The sequence below is a fragment of the Oncorhynchus tshawytscha genome, linkage group LG28 (assembly GCF_018296145.1).
Source record: "Oncorhynchus tshawytscha isolate Ot180627B linkage group LG28, Otsh_v2.0, whole genome shotgun sequence".
NCBI classification, from domain to species: Eukaryota; Metazoa; Chordata; class Actinopteri; order Salmoniformes; family Salmonidae; genus Oncorhynchus; species Oncorhynchus tshawytscha.
In genome coordinates, this window is record NC_056456.1 from 16,038,454 (window position 1) to 16,057,327 (window position 18,874).

The 18,874-nt window shown below is 42.4% G+C and overlaps 1 pseudogene; it reads left to right on the forward strand.

The window, feature by feature from the left end:
• Positions 1 to 3,749: 3,749 nt before the first annotated feature.
• Positions 3,750 to 13,309, forward strand: LOC112227363 (annotated as a pseudogene).
• The last annotated feature ends 5,565 nt before the right edge of the window (positions 13,310 to 18,874 follow it).

Consider the following 18,874-nt stretch of genomic DNA (forward strand, 5'->3'; position numbering starts at 1 on the left):
TCAATTTCAATAGGCGAACAACAAGTGGCAACCTAGCTAATACTTACAAGTATTCCTAAATCATTGTTAAGAATGATAAAAATGACTGCAATTTCTACTGGTTATTGTTTTTAGGCTGGTTGTATTGTTGCTAGCTAGATACCCCAGAAGTTGCGGTCAAAATAATAATGCCTTATTACCAACTCGGTATTGTAAACACAGTTCGTGGCCAGTGTGTGCTTGTTCGCAGACTTTTTGTACTGCTTTGACAGTGCTACTGATAGTAGTGGTGGCGCTTGGCTTGCACGTGCAAATTCATCACACGCAACATTCTATAATTGTAACGGTTTTCTTCCTGGGAAGGAGAGGAGGACCAAAATGCAGCGTGGTTAGAGTTCAACATGTTTAATAAAGATCATACAAAATACAAAACAACAAATGTGAAAACCGCAACAGTCCTATCTGGTGCAATGACACTAAGACAGAAGACAATCACCCACAAAATATGGCTGCCTAAATATGGTGCCCAATCAGAGACAACGATAGACAGCTGCCTCTAATTGAGAACCAATCTAGGCAACAATATACCTACAAACCACCTAGAAAGGACACAGCCCCATAAACATACAAAAAAAACCTAGACCATGTGAAAACACATAAATCCCCCATGTCACACCCTGACCTAACCAAAATAATAAAGAAAACAAAGACAAAACTAATGCCAGGGCGTGACAATAATAGAATTGTGTTATTTGATGTCTCAAATTCAAAGCTTATTTAACGTTTCAAATAGTGTTTGACTCGTCAGAAAGTGCTATTTGACGTGTATCTTTTTTGACACGTGAAGACCCAAATGGCGTTCCATAGAGGGGTGCCCTGTTCGAAAGAGTCATGCACAACACTTCAAACGTATCAAATCAGTTAAAACACAACGCGCGTTCCTTCTGATCCGCAGAAGCACAAAGAAATCTTAACAAACCTGCCTCTGGTGATCCTCACAGCCTGCACTTTACCCAGCAGGTACTTACACTGAATAAAAAGAAGAACTACACTATGAAACAAAGATAAATGACAAAGAATGATAGTAAAAAGCTTTGGAGCACTTTCAATGAAATGTTGGGAAAAAAGGCAAACTCAGCTCCATCATTCATTGAATCAGATGGCTCATTCACTACAAAACCAACTGATATTGCCAACTGCTTTAATCATTTTTGGCAAGATTAGCAAAGTTAGACACGACATACCAGCAACAAATGCTGACACAACACATCCAAGTACATCTGACCAAATTATGAAAGACAATTGTAATTTGAATTCTGTAAAGTGAGTGTGGAAGAGGTGAAGAAAATGATTGTTGTCTATCAACAATGACAAGCCATCGGGGTCTGACAACTTGGATTGAAAATTACTAAGGATAATAGCGGACAATATTTCCACTCCTATTTGCCATATATTAAATGTAAGCCTACTAGAAAGTGTGTGCCCTCAAGCCTGGAGGGAAGCAAAATTCATTCAGTTACCTAAGAATAGTAAAGCCCCCTTTACTGGCTCAAATAGCCGACCATGTCAGCCTGTTATCAACCCTTAGTAAACTTTTGGAAAAAATTGTGATTGACCAGATACAATGCTATTTTTACAGTAAACAAATTTACAACAGACTTTTAGCACGCTTACAGGGAAGGACATTCAACAAGCACAGCACTTACACAAATGACTGATGATTGGCTGAGAGAAATTGATGTAAAAAAGATTGTGGGGGGTGTTTTGTTAGACTTCAGTGCAGCTTTTGACATTATCTATCATAGTCTGCTGCTGGAAAAACGTGTGTGTCATGGCTTTACACCCCCTACTATGTTGTGGATAAAGAGTTTGTCTAACAGAACACAGAGGGTGTTCTTTAACCCTTTCACACGTACCATCACATGGGTGTGATCGTTCTACAGTGGTCCCTGAAGCGTACGCTCACACCCGTGTGTTTAGAACACTCATTTAGAATGCTCCTTTAGAACGGCAGTTTCGAATGACGCAATCAGCGTTTGAGCTGGCCACACTTTTTTTCAGAAACTATTTACACAAACACAGTCCTTACAAAGTTATGTCCAGAATGTCAGCAGTTTATTTTTGGATGCATTGTTCAGATATTCACAGAAGTAAATATAGCATAACACAATCATCCTAACCGGAAAAATGTAGGCTACATTTGTCCTTGCGCTGAGGAAAGATTGACCCAACACAAGCAGTCATATTTTCTAACTCTCGGCTGACATAAACTACAATATGAATTAGCTAATAGCAACATATAATTAATCACATCACGGGTGAGCTCACCATTGATCGAAATAATTAGGTAAAATACTTTATAGAAATCGAAAGTAATCCGACGATTAGTTTCAGGGCGCAGCCATGCATTTTTTCCTCACAGAAACCGAAGATAATAAGACAAGAGGAGATGAGTTTGGTCTATTTATAGTATGCATGTTGAAGGGGTGTGTCATCTACCGTTGTTCACATCCCACCATTAATTTCCGGAAGTCCTCAAAAAAATTGTGAACTCTTACTCACCTCATTTTGTTATAACATCTTTGGTCAAACAGACGTGAATCCCAGAATGCATTGTATGTCAACAAACTACACAGCTGGAATTAGCTTAGCTCATCATAATCAGTACAACCTTCAAAAAAGTATTTTACACACATAATATGTGCTCATTACAATCTGTGCAAGAATCGGAATGCATGATTTGTCACCTAGAATTGAAAACATGTGAATAAAACCGTAAATACACAAATAATTGCCACACAAAACATTTTCTGATAGTGATTTTTGATACAAGTGGCGCGTGCCGGCAGTCAACCACGTAACCTCCCACTCTGGGCCATTCAGTGTTGTTGTTTATGCTAAGCTGTAGCAATAACAATGTCTTTCAAAAGGAGACAACTCACAAATGTGGAAATTCTGGAGATTTTTTAAAATTCTGACAATGAGTCTGAGTATGAAAGTCAGGAATCAGATTCTGACAGTGAGGAGCTGCCCCCCAACCTTGTAGCCATTGAGAACCCTGAATCTGAATTTCCCTTGTCCACTGACGAAGTACCAGGTCCCTTTGAAGATGCTGGTGGTGATGGAGGCAGACCGACAGTGGATAAAGTACAGGAGTTCTGTGGTAGCTGGAAGGCCACCAGTCATTTCACCCCTCCTGGCCCTGCTGTTTGCTTTGATGAGTCCCAGTCTGGAGTGCCATGCCCCTTGCCATTTCCAACTGAGGCAGAGTGCTTCAAGTTGTTTCTGACAGAGGAGCTGGTGGGAGACATAGTTGAGGAGACCAATCGCTATGCCTTAGAGCTACAGGAGAAGAGAGAGCCAGGGGAGAGGGGGAAACTCGTTAAATGGGTGACAACCACAATTAGTGAAATATATACCTTCCTGGTGACAGTCCTTCTCATGGGGATAGTAAAGAAGAACTCCCTAAGAGAATACTGGAGCACAGATCCTATGTTTGCAACTCCCTTCTTCGCCACCCTCTTTTCCCAAGATCGCTTCCTAGTTCTGCTGCGATGCCTGCATTTCGTCAACAATGCTACTGCCAACCTAAATGACCCGTTACACAAAATAAGAAATGTTCTTATCAGCCTGACATCAGCATTTGGTCGGGTCTTTGTGCCATACAAGGACCTATGCATTGATGAGTCCCTGATGTTATGGAAAGGTAGGCTGGCGTTCCGTCAATATATTCCCTCCAAAAGGCACAGGTTGGAGTCAAGTTCTTTGTCATGTGCGACGTGAAGACAGGATTTGTCCAGGACATTATAGTTTACACAGGGTCCACCACTGACATCAAACATTATGAGGGGCTTGGGGTGTCAGGGTCCGTGGTGATGACCATGCTGGCTCCTCATCTCGGCAAGGGACACACTTTGTACGTGGACAATTGGTACAGCAGTCCCACACTCTTCCAGCATCTGCTCACCAACAGCACAGGGGCCTGTGGCACAGTCAGGTCGAACCGGAAGGGGATGCCGGCATTCGGATGCAGGAAGATGCAGAGAGGGGAGGTGGAGTTCCAGGAGAACGGTCAACAGCTGGCAGTAAAGTGGCATGACAAGCGAGACGTCCATGTCCTCTCCACTGTCCATACAGCAACCATGTCGGCCACAGGGAAGGTGGACCACCTGACCGGAAAGAGATTGATCAAACCAGATTGTGTGCTTGATTATAACCTCAAAATGGGGGCCGTGGATAAGGTGGACATGATAGACAGCTTTGTGGAATGCACTCGGAAAATGACCAAGTGGTATAAGAAGATATTTTTCCATCTGATCGACACTGCTGTCCTCAACGGAGCATAGTTCACCGCCAACTAACAGGTGAGATGATTACTGAACAAGGTATTTTTGTAATTGGATGTACAGTTCACATACAAATCCATTATGCAACTATAGTGACAATATCTCACCCACCTACCCACTGCCTCATCATCCTCTAACTTTCCTCATCCTCCCCACTCCCTCATAGGTAAAGTAATTACCTACCAAAAATACAGAGAGAACCTCATGAGAGAGCTGCTAGAGGAGCACCACACCCCTCGGCGCCCATCCACTGGGGGCCGTCCTGCTGCAGACAATCCCCTATGCCTCACTGCACGGCATTTTCCCTGCAAAGTCCCTCAAACTGCTTCTCAAGGTAGTCGCACACGGAGGCATTGCAAAGTCTGCCTGTCTGGCGCCAGGAGAAGTAAGCAGAGGAAGATGACAAAATACATGTGTTTAGCTTGTGATACACCTATGTATTTCACCATGCTTTGAGGAGTATCACATGCTCAAGCATTATTGAGCACATCTGCAGCAATAAGTGACTGACTGACCTGACAGGTGACCTGCCATGATACTATGCCTTTAGAGATGGGGGTGGAAATGCAGTTGTTGTTCAGTCACTGCATGGATATTAAATATGGGTTATGCATATTCAGTTTTTTGTCCTCTAGTAAAACAAGTTGTTGAACCAACTACCAATACTGCAATAAAATAGATGACTATTACATATTGGCATATGTGTTTTCTTGCTGTGTTTTCATCCAGTAAAACTGTTAAAGAGTGTACTTTAGCATACAAAAGCTGTCCTCAATCTTCAGCTCCAAAGATGTCCAGCTCCAGTTATGATATTGGCAAATAATGTTTCTAGTTTCTGAAAGTACAGAATAAAGAGGAATTCTTCATTAGAATACAATATAAGGATATAGCAATAAAACAATACTACAAAGAAGTAACATAATAAACACTGCTATAAAAAATAGTTTATTGCATTGACAAAATCACAGATTTGAGTTATAACAGTAAGAAACAAACTTTTGAGCTCCACAAGGGGGCAAGGCAGGGCAGAACAGAGCTATGCTGAATAGACCAAATAAACAAACCATGGTCATATTTTTTATTTATTTAACTAGGCAAGTAATTTAAGAACAAATGATTATTTACAATGATGGCCTACTCCAGCCAAACTCAGACAACACTGGGCCAATTGTGCGCTGCACTATGGGACTCTCAATCTCAGCCAGTTGTGATACAGCCTGGATTTGAACCAGGTTGTCTGTAATGACACCTCTAGCACTGAGATATAGTGCCATAGACCGCTGCGCCACTTGGGAGTCATAAGGCCAGGGTAGCTTCAAAATACAACACAAGCTAATAGTTTTCTGCCGCAACTAGCATTGTTTTACAGAGCTAATAGAATAATGTAGCTAGGTAAGCATGATTGACAATAACACCATAAAGGTTATAAAATGTGTAACGTTACCTCACGTGTCCGCAGTTATAAGGAATATATTATGATCTACAGCAGAAACGGCATACGGAAACTATTATAATGTAATAAGGCACTTACTTTGATAGAAACGCAGCCTGGATTTGAACCAGGGAGTCTGTAGTGACACCTCTAGCACTGATGTGCTGTGCCTTTGACTGCTGCACCACTTGGGAGTCATAAGGCCATGTAGCTTCAAAATACAACACAAGATAATACTTCTCTGACGCATTTAGCATTGTTTTACAGAGCTAATAGAAGAATGTGGCTACATAAGCACGATTGACTATAACACCATAAAGGTTATAAAATGAATAACGTTACCTCACGTGTCCGCGGTGATAAAGAATATACACAAATATATTATGCTCCATACATACAGTACGCTACAATAGAAATGTGGAATGGAAAATGTGAACACTGTGCAGATCCTGTTCTGACGGGAGATGAGCAAATGTCTGCAGACGTGAACTGCACAAACAATTGGGAAGTGCTTGGGGAATTTTGTCAGTGTCAGAAATGTCCCAAAAATGTAATTATCCGCAAAAGTAAAAATGATTATTTTGATGTGAATGAATGAGGAGGCGAAACACACCTAAATTCAAACTGTTTTTAGAAAATAAAAACTTGTTAGAAAATCATTTGAAATTGAAGTTAAAACAACCTATAAATATAAACAGGCTGCGTGCTTTAGTTTGAGGGCAGCGCGGATAAAATGTACTGTTACGTATCAATCACATTCTGGAATGGAGAGAACATTCTAACATCACGTGCATAAAACAACTCGCGCTGGGGCGACCGTTAGAGATATTTGGAACTCACGCATGAAAGGGTTAATGGAAGCCTCTCAAACATAATCCAGGTAGAATCAGGAATTCCCCAGGGCAGCTGTCTAGGCCCCTTTTTTTCTTCAATCATTACTAATGACATGCCAGTGGTTTGGTCAGCTACTACAATGACTGAAATGACTGCAACACTTAACAAAGACCTGCAGTTCATCTCTGAATGGTTGGGAAGGAATATGTTAGTCCTAAATAGTTCAAACTAAAAACATTGTATTTGCGACAAATCATTCACTAAAACCTAAACCTCAACTAAATCTTGTAATAAATAATGTTGAGAGTAACCTTGCTTGGTAAGTAACCCTGCTTGGAGTAACCCTGGATTGTAAACTATCATGGTCAAAACATATACAACAGTAGCTAAGATGAGGAGAAGTCTATCCATAATAAAGCGCTGCTCTACCTTCTTAACAGCACTATCAACAAGGCAGGTCCTACAGGCTCTAGTTTTGTTGCACCTGGACTACTGATCTGTTGTGTGGTTAGGTGCCACAAAGAGGGACTTAGGAAAATTGCAATTGGCTCAGAACAGGGAAACATGGCTGGCCCTTGGATGTACACAGAGAGGAGAGATTGACTTCATCACTACTTGTATTTGTGAGAGGTATTGACATGTTGAATGCATCGAGCTGTCTGGTAAAAGACTAGCACACAGCTCAGACACCCATGCATACCCCACAAGACATGCCACAAGAGGTCTCTTCACGGTCCCCAGGTCCAGAATAGACTATGGGAGGTGCACATTACTACATAGAGCCATGACTACATGGAACTCTATTCCACATCAGGTAACTGATGCAAGCAATAGAATCAGATTTTTAAAAACAGATAAAAATACACCTTGTGGAACAGCAGGGACTGTGAAGCAACACAAAGATAGGTACAGACACATGCATACACACACATGATAACATACTCACTATACACACATGTACACATAGATTTTTTTTTTGTAGATATATGGTAGTGGAGTATGGGCCTGAAGGCACACACTTAGTGTGTTGTGAATTCTGTAATGAATGTATTATAATGTTTTTAAAATAGCTGCCTTAATTTTGCCAGACCTCAGGAAGAGTAGCCTAAAAGGGATCCATAATAAATACAAAATACAAATTCTAAAGAGGAGTACCCAAAACCATACCATATTTTGCTGTTAATTGTCCATCTGATGATTTCTCAATTTCTTTTATTTTGGTTCTGGTCGTGGAAGTTTCCTTGTATGCAAGCTAGTTCTTGAGCTAGCTAGCTGATCTGGCTATCTAATATCGTTGCTACCTTATGAGTTTTAGAGGTGAATAACTTGCAGAAAGTAATCAATTACTTTGGTAAACTAACTAAACCATATTCAGACAGGGGTTTTATACCTTAGAAATTACCAAATTGTCATATTTGGATGAGGAAATCCAATAATTCCTTCAGCTACCAAAGAACGCATCTGCAATAACTGTCAACTTGCGTGCGCCCCATTCCAGATGTATAAATGTGAAGCATCCGCTTAGCGTAATGAGGAGAAGTGCAGTGGACAGAAGTGGGAGAAGATGGAACGATTTTGTCTGATATTCTGCAAATATTTTTAACGATGAAACATTTGATCTCAATACAATTTCCTGTCCCCAAAACGAGAATATGTTACGAACAGAGTGGACTAAGGGAAACTCCAGAATGCCCTGAACACCCAGGGGTCCCTGACAATGATGTTTGAGTTGACCAAGCTGACGGATAATAGCATTAAAACGGTTGCTATCCATATGTACAATGAAACCGTATAGCTGGAGGATGTTGCAGTATGGCTGGGCAGGTACTGCAATGTGAGGGGGACCCTGGTCCAGGTGAAGGATCCCAATGGGATCTGGACAGGGGCCTGGATGGTCACTGTCCAGCAGAGGGAGGGTCCTGGGGGCTATGCTGGGTTGAAAGTCATCCCATCCACCATAGTCCTCAGAGAGAACAGGGGCCATGTTTACTACCAGGACCAACCCAAGCTGTGCTGTAAGTGTGGTGAACATGGTCACCTAACAGGCGCCTGTGTGGTGGTCTGCATAAAGTGCCGGGAGGTGGGCCACCGCTACGAGGAGTGCACGAACGGAAGGTCGTGCAACCTCTGTGGCGAGCGGTCCCACCTCATCCGCGGCTGCCCCTCTTCCTGGGCCAATAAGGTCAGGGCCTGCAGGAGGAAGATGGTGGTCGCGGACTGGTCTTCCGAGTGCCAGATGGAAGGAACGGCAGTTGCAGAGGTGGTGGAGGAGGCGGTTGTAGAGCCGGTGGTAGCGGAGGTGGTGGCTGTAGTGGAGGGTGCGGAAGGTGCAGTGGTGGAAGAAGTGGGAGAAGAGGACAAAACCCTTCCCACTCAATCCCCCTGCCCCAGACTGATGTGACCCCTGAAGGAAAAAGTGCAGAGAAAGATGGCTCTGGAGATGTTTTGAGTGAGAGCTCCCCAAGTGGGCCAGACAGCACGGGAACGGACAGCACCATGAAGACGGTGTCAGGAAATACGGGAGAAGGGGGGAGACTCTGGAGGAAAACCTTCCCCCACAAACAAGAAATGCTGAGGAGCTCTCCAACCCCAAACAGGGTGAGGAGAAAAGGGGCAAAGTGGAATGGGAGAGCTCCCAGGGGGAGGAAGAACCTAGAACCTTCCCCTCCAACTCCCCCAACCAAATCTCCTTTTTAAGTCCCGTTTTAACTTCCTCTCCCTGCCAACCCCCTTTACCCTAGAGTGAGAGCGAGAAAGTACCTGAAAAGTAACCCATTTAAATTGTTTTTAAAATGCCTTCTTTTTTAGCACTGTTTTTACTCACCCCTTTTATTGGCTTTTAACATCACCACAATAAATGTCAGGTGCGTAAAAACGGAAGTAAGAGCACAGTCGGTTTTATCCTTTTTTAGAAAGGTTTAACTCAGATGTGTTTTTATTACAGGAGTGCTGTCTACCTTTTTTATCCTCTCATAGTAAATGGCAGGATAAGTGGCAGCACGGGCCCTCCATTTGGAGTGGTTCCAATTTTAACAAGAATGACCGTGTTGCCATTTTAATCAAGACCCCCACAGGTAGTGGTGGGGGGGAGCACGGCGGTGGTAGGTGGGCATGCTCTTTCAGCCAATTGCACTTTTAAACGAGGGATTTTAATGTGCTAAATGTGTATGGTTTTAACGACAAACATGACCGGTAGAAGAAGACCCGCAGTCCCACATGCTAGGGAGGGATCCTCTAGTGGTGTGTGGGGATTTTAATTGTGTTTTAAGTAGAACAGACAGGAGAGGGGTGGGAAAAGATTTAAGGTAGATAGGTCGTGTTTTATTGCAAGGGCTGTGCAGGGATTTTAAACTGACTGACTGTTTTAAAACCCTGCATCCAAGAGAAGAGGGCTTCACCTGGACCAGTGGTGACGGCACCAGAACCTCTTGCATTGACTGTCTGTTTACCCGGGACTGTTCCCCAACTGATGCTAGAATAACCCCTGCTTTCTTCTCAGATCACTAACTTCACGTGTGACTGTAGGAAGAGGGCCCTGGAAACTGAACTGCTCCCTTTTAGAAGATGATAGAGTAGTTAGTCAGTACAGGGAGCTGTTCAGCCAGTGAACGCTACAGGACTTCTTTGACACACGAGCACGGGGGTGGGAAATGGTGAAGGGTAGGACGAGGACCTTCTTCAGAGAGATAGGAAAGACGAAATGCAAAGAAAAAGATAGACGCATGGTGGGACTGCAGAGGCGACTGGAAAGGTATTTTAATCTAGGTCAACAGGGCTTTGATTTTAACCATGAAATTAAAGAAGTAAAAAAGGAAACTGCATTTTTTTAGCAGAACAGAAAAGTAAGGGGGTTATTTTAAGAAGTAAGGAAAGAGAATTAGAAGAGGGGGAGAAGTGCACAAGGTACTTTTTAAAGAAAACAATAAAGGTAGAACAATGACAGATTTAAAAAATAAAGATGGGGTTTTAAAAACAGATACAGAAGGAATAAAGGAAGTAGTGGAGGATTTTTATGGGGAACTGTTTGGAGTAAAGGATGTGTGTGAGGAAACCATGGGGGATGTTTTAACATACAGTCGTGGCCAAAGGTTTTGAGAATGACACAAATATTAATTTCCACAAAAGTTTGCTGCTTCAGTGTCTTTTGATATTTTGTCAAATGTTACTATGGAATGCTGAAGTACAATTACAAGCATGTCAAAGGCTTTTATTGACAATTACATGAAATTGATGCAAAGAGTCAATATTTGCAATGTTGACTCTTCCTTTTCAAGACCTCTGCAATCGGCCCTGGCATGCTGTCAATTAACTTCTGGGCCACATCCTGACTGATGGCAGCCCATTCTTACATAATCAATGCTTGGAGTTTGTCAGAATTTGTTGGTTTTTGTTTGTCCATGCGCCTCTTGAGGATTGACCACAAGTTCTCAATGGGATTAAGGTCTGGGGAGTTTCCTGGCCTTGGACCCAAAATATCGATGTTTTGTTCCCCGAGCCACTTAGTTATCACTTTTGCCTAATGGCAAGGTGCTCCATCATGCTGGAAAAGGCATTGTTCATCACCAAACTTCCTGGATGGTTGGGAGAAGTTGCTCTCGGAGGATGTGTTGGTACCATTCTTTATTCATGGCTGTGTTCTTAGGCAAAATTGTGAGTGAGCCCACTCCCTTGGCTGAGAAGCAACCCCACACATGAATGGTCTGCTTTACACAGGACTGATGGTAGCGGATGCTTTACACAGGACTGATGGTAGTGCTCACCTTGTCTTCTCCTGACAAGCTTTTTTCCGGATGCCCCAAACAATTGGAAAGGGGATTCATCAGAGAAAATGACTTTACCCCAGTCCTCAGCAGTCCAATCCCTGTACCTTTTGCAGAATATCAGTCTGTCCCTGATGTTTTTCCTGGAGAGAAGTGGCTTCTTTGCTGCCGTTCTTGACACCAGGCCATCCTCCAAAAGTCTTTGCCTCACTGTGCGTGCAGATGCACTCCCACCTGCCTGCTGCCATTCCTGAGCAAGCTCTGTACTGGTGGTGCCCCGATCCCGCAGCTGAATCAACTTTAGGAGACGGTCCTGGCACTTGCTGAACTTTCTTGGGCACCCTGAAGCCTTCTTCACAACAATTGAATCGCTCTCCTTGAAGTTCTTGATGATCCGATAAATGGTTAATTTAGGTGCAATCTTACTGGCAGCAATATCCTTGCCAGTAAGGATAACTGTGGTTGACAGAGGTAACTGTGGTTGACAGAGGAAGAACAATGATTCCAAGCACCACCCTCCTTTTGAAGCATGTCTGTATTTCAAACTCAATCAGCATGACAGACTGATCTCCAGCCTTGTCCTCGCCAACACTCACACCTGTGTTAACGAGAGAATCACTGAGCTTGTCAGCTTGTCCTTTTGTGGCAGGGCTAAAATGCAGTGGAAATGTTTTTTGGGGATTCAGTTAATTTGCATGTTAAAGAGAGACTTTGCAATGAATTGCAATACATCTGATAACTCTAAATAACATTCTGGAGTATTTGCAAATTGCCATCATACAAACTGAGGCAGCAGACTTTGTGAAAATGTATATTTGTGTCATTTTCAAAACTTTTTTTCTTCCCCCCATGAAGAACTCTTTTAGCTCTGGAACGGATGCTGTTCTACCTCCTGTGGGGAAGAAAGTGGGAGAGGCTGAGGAGAGAGGTGGTCAAGAGGCCCAGGTCCAAGGGGGGGAAAGGCTTGCCTGACCTCTACTTGTTCCTGGGCAGCTGCTACACAGCCTTACATCTCACTCTTGCCACCTCCCCGGTCAACAACAAGACTCAGGCCATCGCACGGTTCTGGCTGGGATCTTACCTCAGAACCCTGAGGCTGATCCTAGTCGACCTGCGAGCCCCAGTTTTTTTCCTGCCCCACACACACTTAGTCCAGCTCCAGAAGTTTTTAAGACATTTTAAACTGGAAAAAGAAGCAGTCACGGTTTTAACTTAAACACCGCTCTCTTCTCTCTCTTGTGCAGGAGCGGGAACCAGTGTGTCCAGTGCGCGGGCTTGCTATAGGCGAGCCCATAACGGATTGGCATAACGTGGCCCATCCTGCTCTCCTGAATTGGCACAGGGACCTGTCCTGGATGGGTGCCTACGAGATCCTCCCGATCAGGGCCGTTAAGCACTCCCGGGGCATGGCGAGGATATCCGCATGCCCCCGACCAGGCTGTTGCCAAGAGGAGTCGGTGATGCACTTGCTCTGGGAGCGCAGAGCCGCCAGGGACCTGTGGAAGGAAGCAAGCCCCCTTATCTCCCCATGTCTGCCTGCAGGGAAGGACCTAATACCCCAGCTCGTGCTGTATGGGGTGGGCCGTATTCCACCGAAGGCCTTCACCAAGCTCTGGCCCACCCTCACGTGTCTGAAGGATGCACTGTGGTCCTCCCGCAACCGGCTGGTAGTGAAACGAGTAGAGACCACCCCCCAGGCAGTGGCCATGGTAGCCACAGAAGCCCTGGGGTGGTACAGAAGAAAGGGGGCCTCGACCCCATGCGAAGGGTCCCCCACCAACACACAAGGTCCCGGTGGCCACAGCCTGACAGCGCTGCGGCGCCTAGGGCAATGCGCCAAGGGGAGGGATCTCCTCTTAGCCCCGAAGGACAGGATGGTGATATATTCGGAAGAGCAGGAGGAGGCGAGTTTAAGGACTCACCCCGCTCCTGTACAAATGACCGAAGACAGCTTTTAACAAAGTGACTTTTAAACATGTTTTCCATGTCTTAAAAATGTTTTACTTTTGTTAATTCATTTGTACACGTTTGAAATGGCTTTTACAGAATTGGAGGTGTTACATAGAAAAGTGGTTTTAACAACATGTACTTTTTACACAAGAATATATATGAGCTGTTTTAAAGGAAATGCGATAATAAAACTTATCTGAAAGAAAAAATAAAAATAAAAAAACAACTCTCTTTACTGCTTCGGCATATAACACCTTCTGTACTACTCTGACAACCTCAATCTGCCCTTTTCTCACCGGACACCTCCGATCTCCAGCTCCACAGGCACCCCCACAACTAACACACATAACTTTCCACGTAACTTTGACTAATAGTTGTAAAAGTGTGTGGGGAGAGTAGCTAAAACCAACTTCATACAATTGCTAGGTGGATAGTAGTATTGCAGAGATTATATATATATACATGGGCAAGAAAAAGTATGTGAACCCTTTGGAATTACCTGGATTTCTGCATAAATTGGTCATACAATTTGATCTGATCGTCATCTAAGTCACAACAATAGACAAATACAGTCTGCTTAAACTAATAACACACAAACAATTCTATGTTTTCATGTCTTTTTTAACAAACTGTGCAAACATTCACAGTGCAGGGTGGGAAAAGTATGTGAACCCTTGGATTTAATAACTGGTTGACCCTCCTTTGGCAGCAATAACCTAAACAAAATGTTTTTTGTAGTTGCGTATCAGACCTGCACAATGGTCAGGAGGAATTTTGGACCATTCCTCTTCACAAACTGTTTCAGTTCAGCAATATTCTTGGGATGTCTGGTGTGAACTGCTCTCGAGGTCATGCCACAGCATCTCAATCGGGTTGAGGTCAGGACTCTGACTGGGCCATTCCAGAAGGTGTATTTTCTTCTGTTGAAGCCATTCTGTTGATTTACTTCTGTGTTTTGAGTTGTTGTCCTGTTGCATTACCCAACTTCTGTTGAGCTTCAATTGGCGGACAGATAGCCTTACATTCTCCTGCAAAATGTCTTGATAAACTTGGGAATTCATTTTTCTGTCTATGATAGCAAGTTGTCCAGGCCCTAAGGCAGCAAAGCAGCCCCAAACCATCATGCTCCCTCCACCAGATTTTACAGTTGGGATGAGGTTTTGATGTTGGTATGCTGTGCCTTTTTTTCTCCACACATAATGTTGTGTGTTCCTTCCTTCCAAACAACTCAACTTCAGTTCCATCTGTCCACTGAATATTTTGCCAGTAGTGGTGTGGAACATTCAGGTGCTCTTTTGCAAACTTCAGATGTGCAACAATGGTTTTTTTTGGACAGCAGTGGCTTCTTCCGTGGTGTCCTCCCATGAACACCATTCTTGTTTAGTGTTTTACATATCGTAGACTTGTCAACAGAGATGTTTGCATTTTCCTGAGATTTCTGTAAGTCTTCATTAACCTAATTGAGCATTCTGCTCTGTGCTCTTGCAGTCATCTTTGCAGGACGGCCACTCCTAGGGAGATTAGCAACAGTGCTGAACTTTTTCCATTTATAGATACTTTGTCTTAACGTGGGCTGATGAACATCAAGGCTTTTGGAGATACTTTTGTAAACATTTCCAGCTTTATGCAAGTCAACAATTCTTAATCGTAGGTCTTCTGAGACCTCATTTGTTCGAGGCATGGGCCACTTCAGGCAATTCTTCATGTAAATAGCAAACTCACATTTTTGAGTGTTTTTTATATTGCTGAGCAGCTCTAACCAACAGCTCCAATCTCATCTCATTGATTGGACTCCAGGTTAGAGGAGTCCTGACTCCAATAAGCTTTTGGAGAAGTCATTAGCCTAGGGGTTCACATACTTTCCCCAACCTACACTGTGAAGGTTAAAAATAGTTATTTAATATAGACAATAAAAATACAATAATTCGTGTGTTTTTAGTTTAAGCACACTGCGTTTGTCTATTTTTGTGACTTAGAGGAAGATCAGATCAAATTTTTTGACCAATTTATGCAGAAATCAAGTTAATTCCAAAGGGTTCACATACTTTTGATTGCCACTGTACACACTACCGGTCAAAAGTTTTAGAACACCTACTCATTCAAGGGTTTTCTTTATTTTGGCTATTTTCTACATTGTAGAATAATAGTGAAGACATCAAAACTATGAAATAACTAATGGAATCATTTAAAAAATATATTTTATATTCTTCAAAGTAGATACCCTTCGCCTTCATGACAGCTTTGCACACTCTCGGAATTCACTCAACCAGCTTCACCTGGAATGCTTTTCCAACAGTCTTGAAGGAGTTCCCACGTATGCTGAGCACTTGTTGGCTGCTTTTCCTTCACTCTGTGGCCCAACTCATCCCAACCCATCTCAATTGGGTTGAGGTCGGGTGATTGTGGAGGCCAGGTCATCTGATGCAGCACTCCATCACTATTCTTCTTGGTCAAATATCCCTCACACAGCCTGGAGTTGTGTTGGGTCATTGTCCTGTTGAAAAACAAATGCAGAATGCTGTGGTAGCCATGCTGGTTAAGTGTGCCTTGAATTGTAAATAAATCACAGACAGAGTCACCAGCAAAGCACCCCCACACCATCACACCTCCTCCTCCATGCTTCATGGTGGGAACCACACATGCAGAGATCATCTGTTCACCGACTCTGCGTCTCGCAAAGACATGGCGGTTGGAAACAAAAATCACACATTTGAACTCATCAGACCAAAGGACAGATTTCCATCGGTCTAATGTCCATTGCTCGTGTTTCTTGGCCCAAGCAAGTCTCTTCTTCTTATTGGTGTCCTTTAGTAGTAGTTTCTTTGCAGCAATTTGATCATGAAGGCCTGATTCACGCAGTCTCCTCTGAACAGTTGATGTTGAGATGTATCTGTTACTTGAACTATCTGACGCATTTATTTGAGCTGCAATTTCTGAGGTTGGTAACTGTAAAGAACTTCCTCTGCAGCAAAGGTAACTGTTACAGGAATTAAATTCCTTTATGTTTTATTTAACCAAATCAATTTAACACCCCTCCCACTCCTAAGAATTTGTAAGATACTTATTTGCATAAAATGGACAGAGACCAGTCTCAAAATCAATCAGTAGCGTTTATTCTCGAGAGTACTGAACACGATACAATTTACCACAGGTTATAAACTGAAAATAACGTCATTAGTTTTCGAACTGCCCCGTCTCTTCTCCACTCTGGTACAATGGCAGTATAGTTCTCCCACCAATTTATATAATTTATGACCGAGCCAAGGTCTTCCTGTGTATATAAGCATTCTAGCCAGTCTGACGATAAGTTAATTCATTTCTACCAAGGAACAGACAGTCATTGTTCTAATTCTTGATTTATAATTACACACATTATATTCAGTACTAGGATTAAAAGAACATTCATACATCTATACAGTAACATAATAGTATTCTGATTAGTTAGTCCTGATTGAAATGTATACATAATTAGTCATTATTGATTAAAAAAATCCCAAATTATCAAAAAAGCCCCAAATTATCAAAAATAAACAGTTTTAAAATAAAGACATATTTTTTTAAAAGCACTCTTTCGTATGATTTTCATTTTACTAAGACTAACACATTATTTTCTTAAAGTACACTGCTGCTGTCTACTGGGATGGGATGAACATAAATTACATCCATGAGTGGTATCCACTTGGGGAAGTAGATTGCCAAAAATCACAAACTATCCCTTAACTTGCCAATCATAGCTGTCCTGATTTGCATATTCCCATGATGCTTCACTTTAGGTTGTCTGATTTTGTAGTAGATGCAGAAACAAACGCAGACAACTGTGCCTATGTAGGAATTTTCATATAAATAATACATATAAATTATATTCTATAATTATGGTTAATTTTAGAAGTAAATTTTAAATGTTGTCATAAAACCGTAATAGAGATTGTCTGGGCTGATTTCAAACTATATAAGATCATTCACGCTTCCTCTGGTCATGTGGGAGGAAGCTCATTGTAGAGGTCACGTGCAGGGTGCTAGTCACTCAACCAATCACCTTGGGGAAGGTCTGAGACAAGAGCCAATCACTGCCCTAGCAGGGTATCACCTGATCTGGGTGAGTGAGTGCACAGAGAACATGGGCCATTGTGAGCTGTCTTTACAGGAGAAACCAGCCAGTGCATCTCTCCAGCACTACTGGTGGATGTGAACCTCACTGGCTTGGAAACACTCATGGCTGGCATGTGAGTGCGATGTATGAGTTGGAGTACACCTCCAGAACCCAATTCAGACTACTCTCCCCCCACGTTTTTATATAAACAACCTCTTTTTTCCCCATGACAATTCATCCCACAACACTTTTAATATTTAATTTCAATTTATCGGCATGGGAGTGAAATAGATAATAAACAAAAGTGTAAAATAAATGACACAGAAAAGTTCCAAAAGAATACATTTCACATTTCAAATGTTGTATTATGTTGCAAATAGTTAAAATACAAATGGGAAATTAAATAAACATAAATATAGGTTAGATTTACAATGGGTTATATTTACAATGGTGTTTGTTCTTCACTTGTTGCCCTTTTCTTGTGGCACCATGCCACAAATCTTTCTGCTGTGGTTGTACACTGTGGTATTTCACCCAATAGATAGACCATTGGATTTCTTTTGGAATTCTTTGTGTGTCTGTCTAATCTGAGGGAAATATTAGTCTCTAATAAGGTCATACATTTGGCAGGAGGTTAGGAAGTGCAGCTCAGTTTTCACCTCACGATTTATCAAACTACTCTCCCCCTGTCATAGTGTTTTACAGCAATCTTGTAGTTAATTAGTGTCATTTTGGAATAAGCTCAATAACTATCTCTAGTTTAATTACTATTTTAGTGGCATACTCCACTTCTCCACCTGTAGGCTACCTAATCAGTCAGTGCCCTGGACTGGATCTAATGTATGTGTCTGTGTTTGCTCAGGAGTGTGTGAGACCGAATTAGATATGAAGGTAATAGAGTGTATTCACAAACAACACACAGTACAGACTGAAAACACACTAAATGCACACGTACGTCTTATAATAGCGCTTGGTTGAGGTCAAGTGACATAACCAAAAACATTTACACACTTTATGGAGATAAAGAGGGACCTTCAACCGAATAACAGATTGTGTACTCCCACAGCCCTTTACAGCATCAGATACAAATGACCTTCAAAAATGAATGACAAACAGAGATAGGCCAGAATACCACCCACCACCCCTGAGATTTGGACTGAGCTAAAAGGAGCTGAGAGACATGGCACAAAACAGTGAGGACCAGACAGAAGAGTAACAATTGCTCTTGCTTGTTTGTTTCACTTTTGTGAAAGCATATTCAAAGAGTCAATGTCTGTTTTCATTATGATTACCATCTGAACATAAAATATCTATTGGCCTGAGTTGCACCATCTATTTCAATTAGCCTAGAAATCAAATTCACTGTTTAATACATGCCACCGAAACGTGAGAAATTTCACATTTGATTCCTGGGAGAGAGCGACCTCTCCTGGCACACATTACCACTAAGCTACATTACCGCAGGACTTTCACAATGCGCATG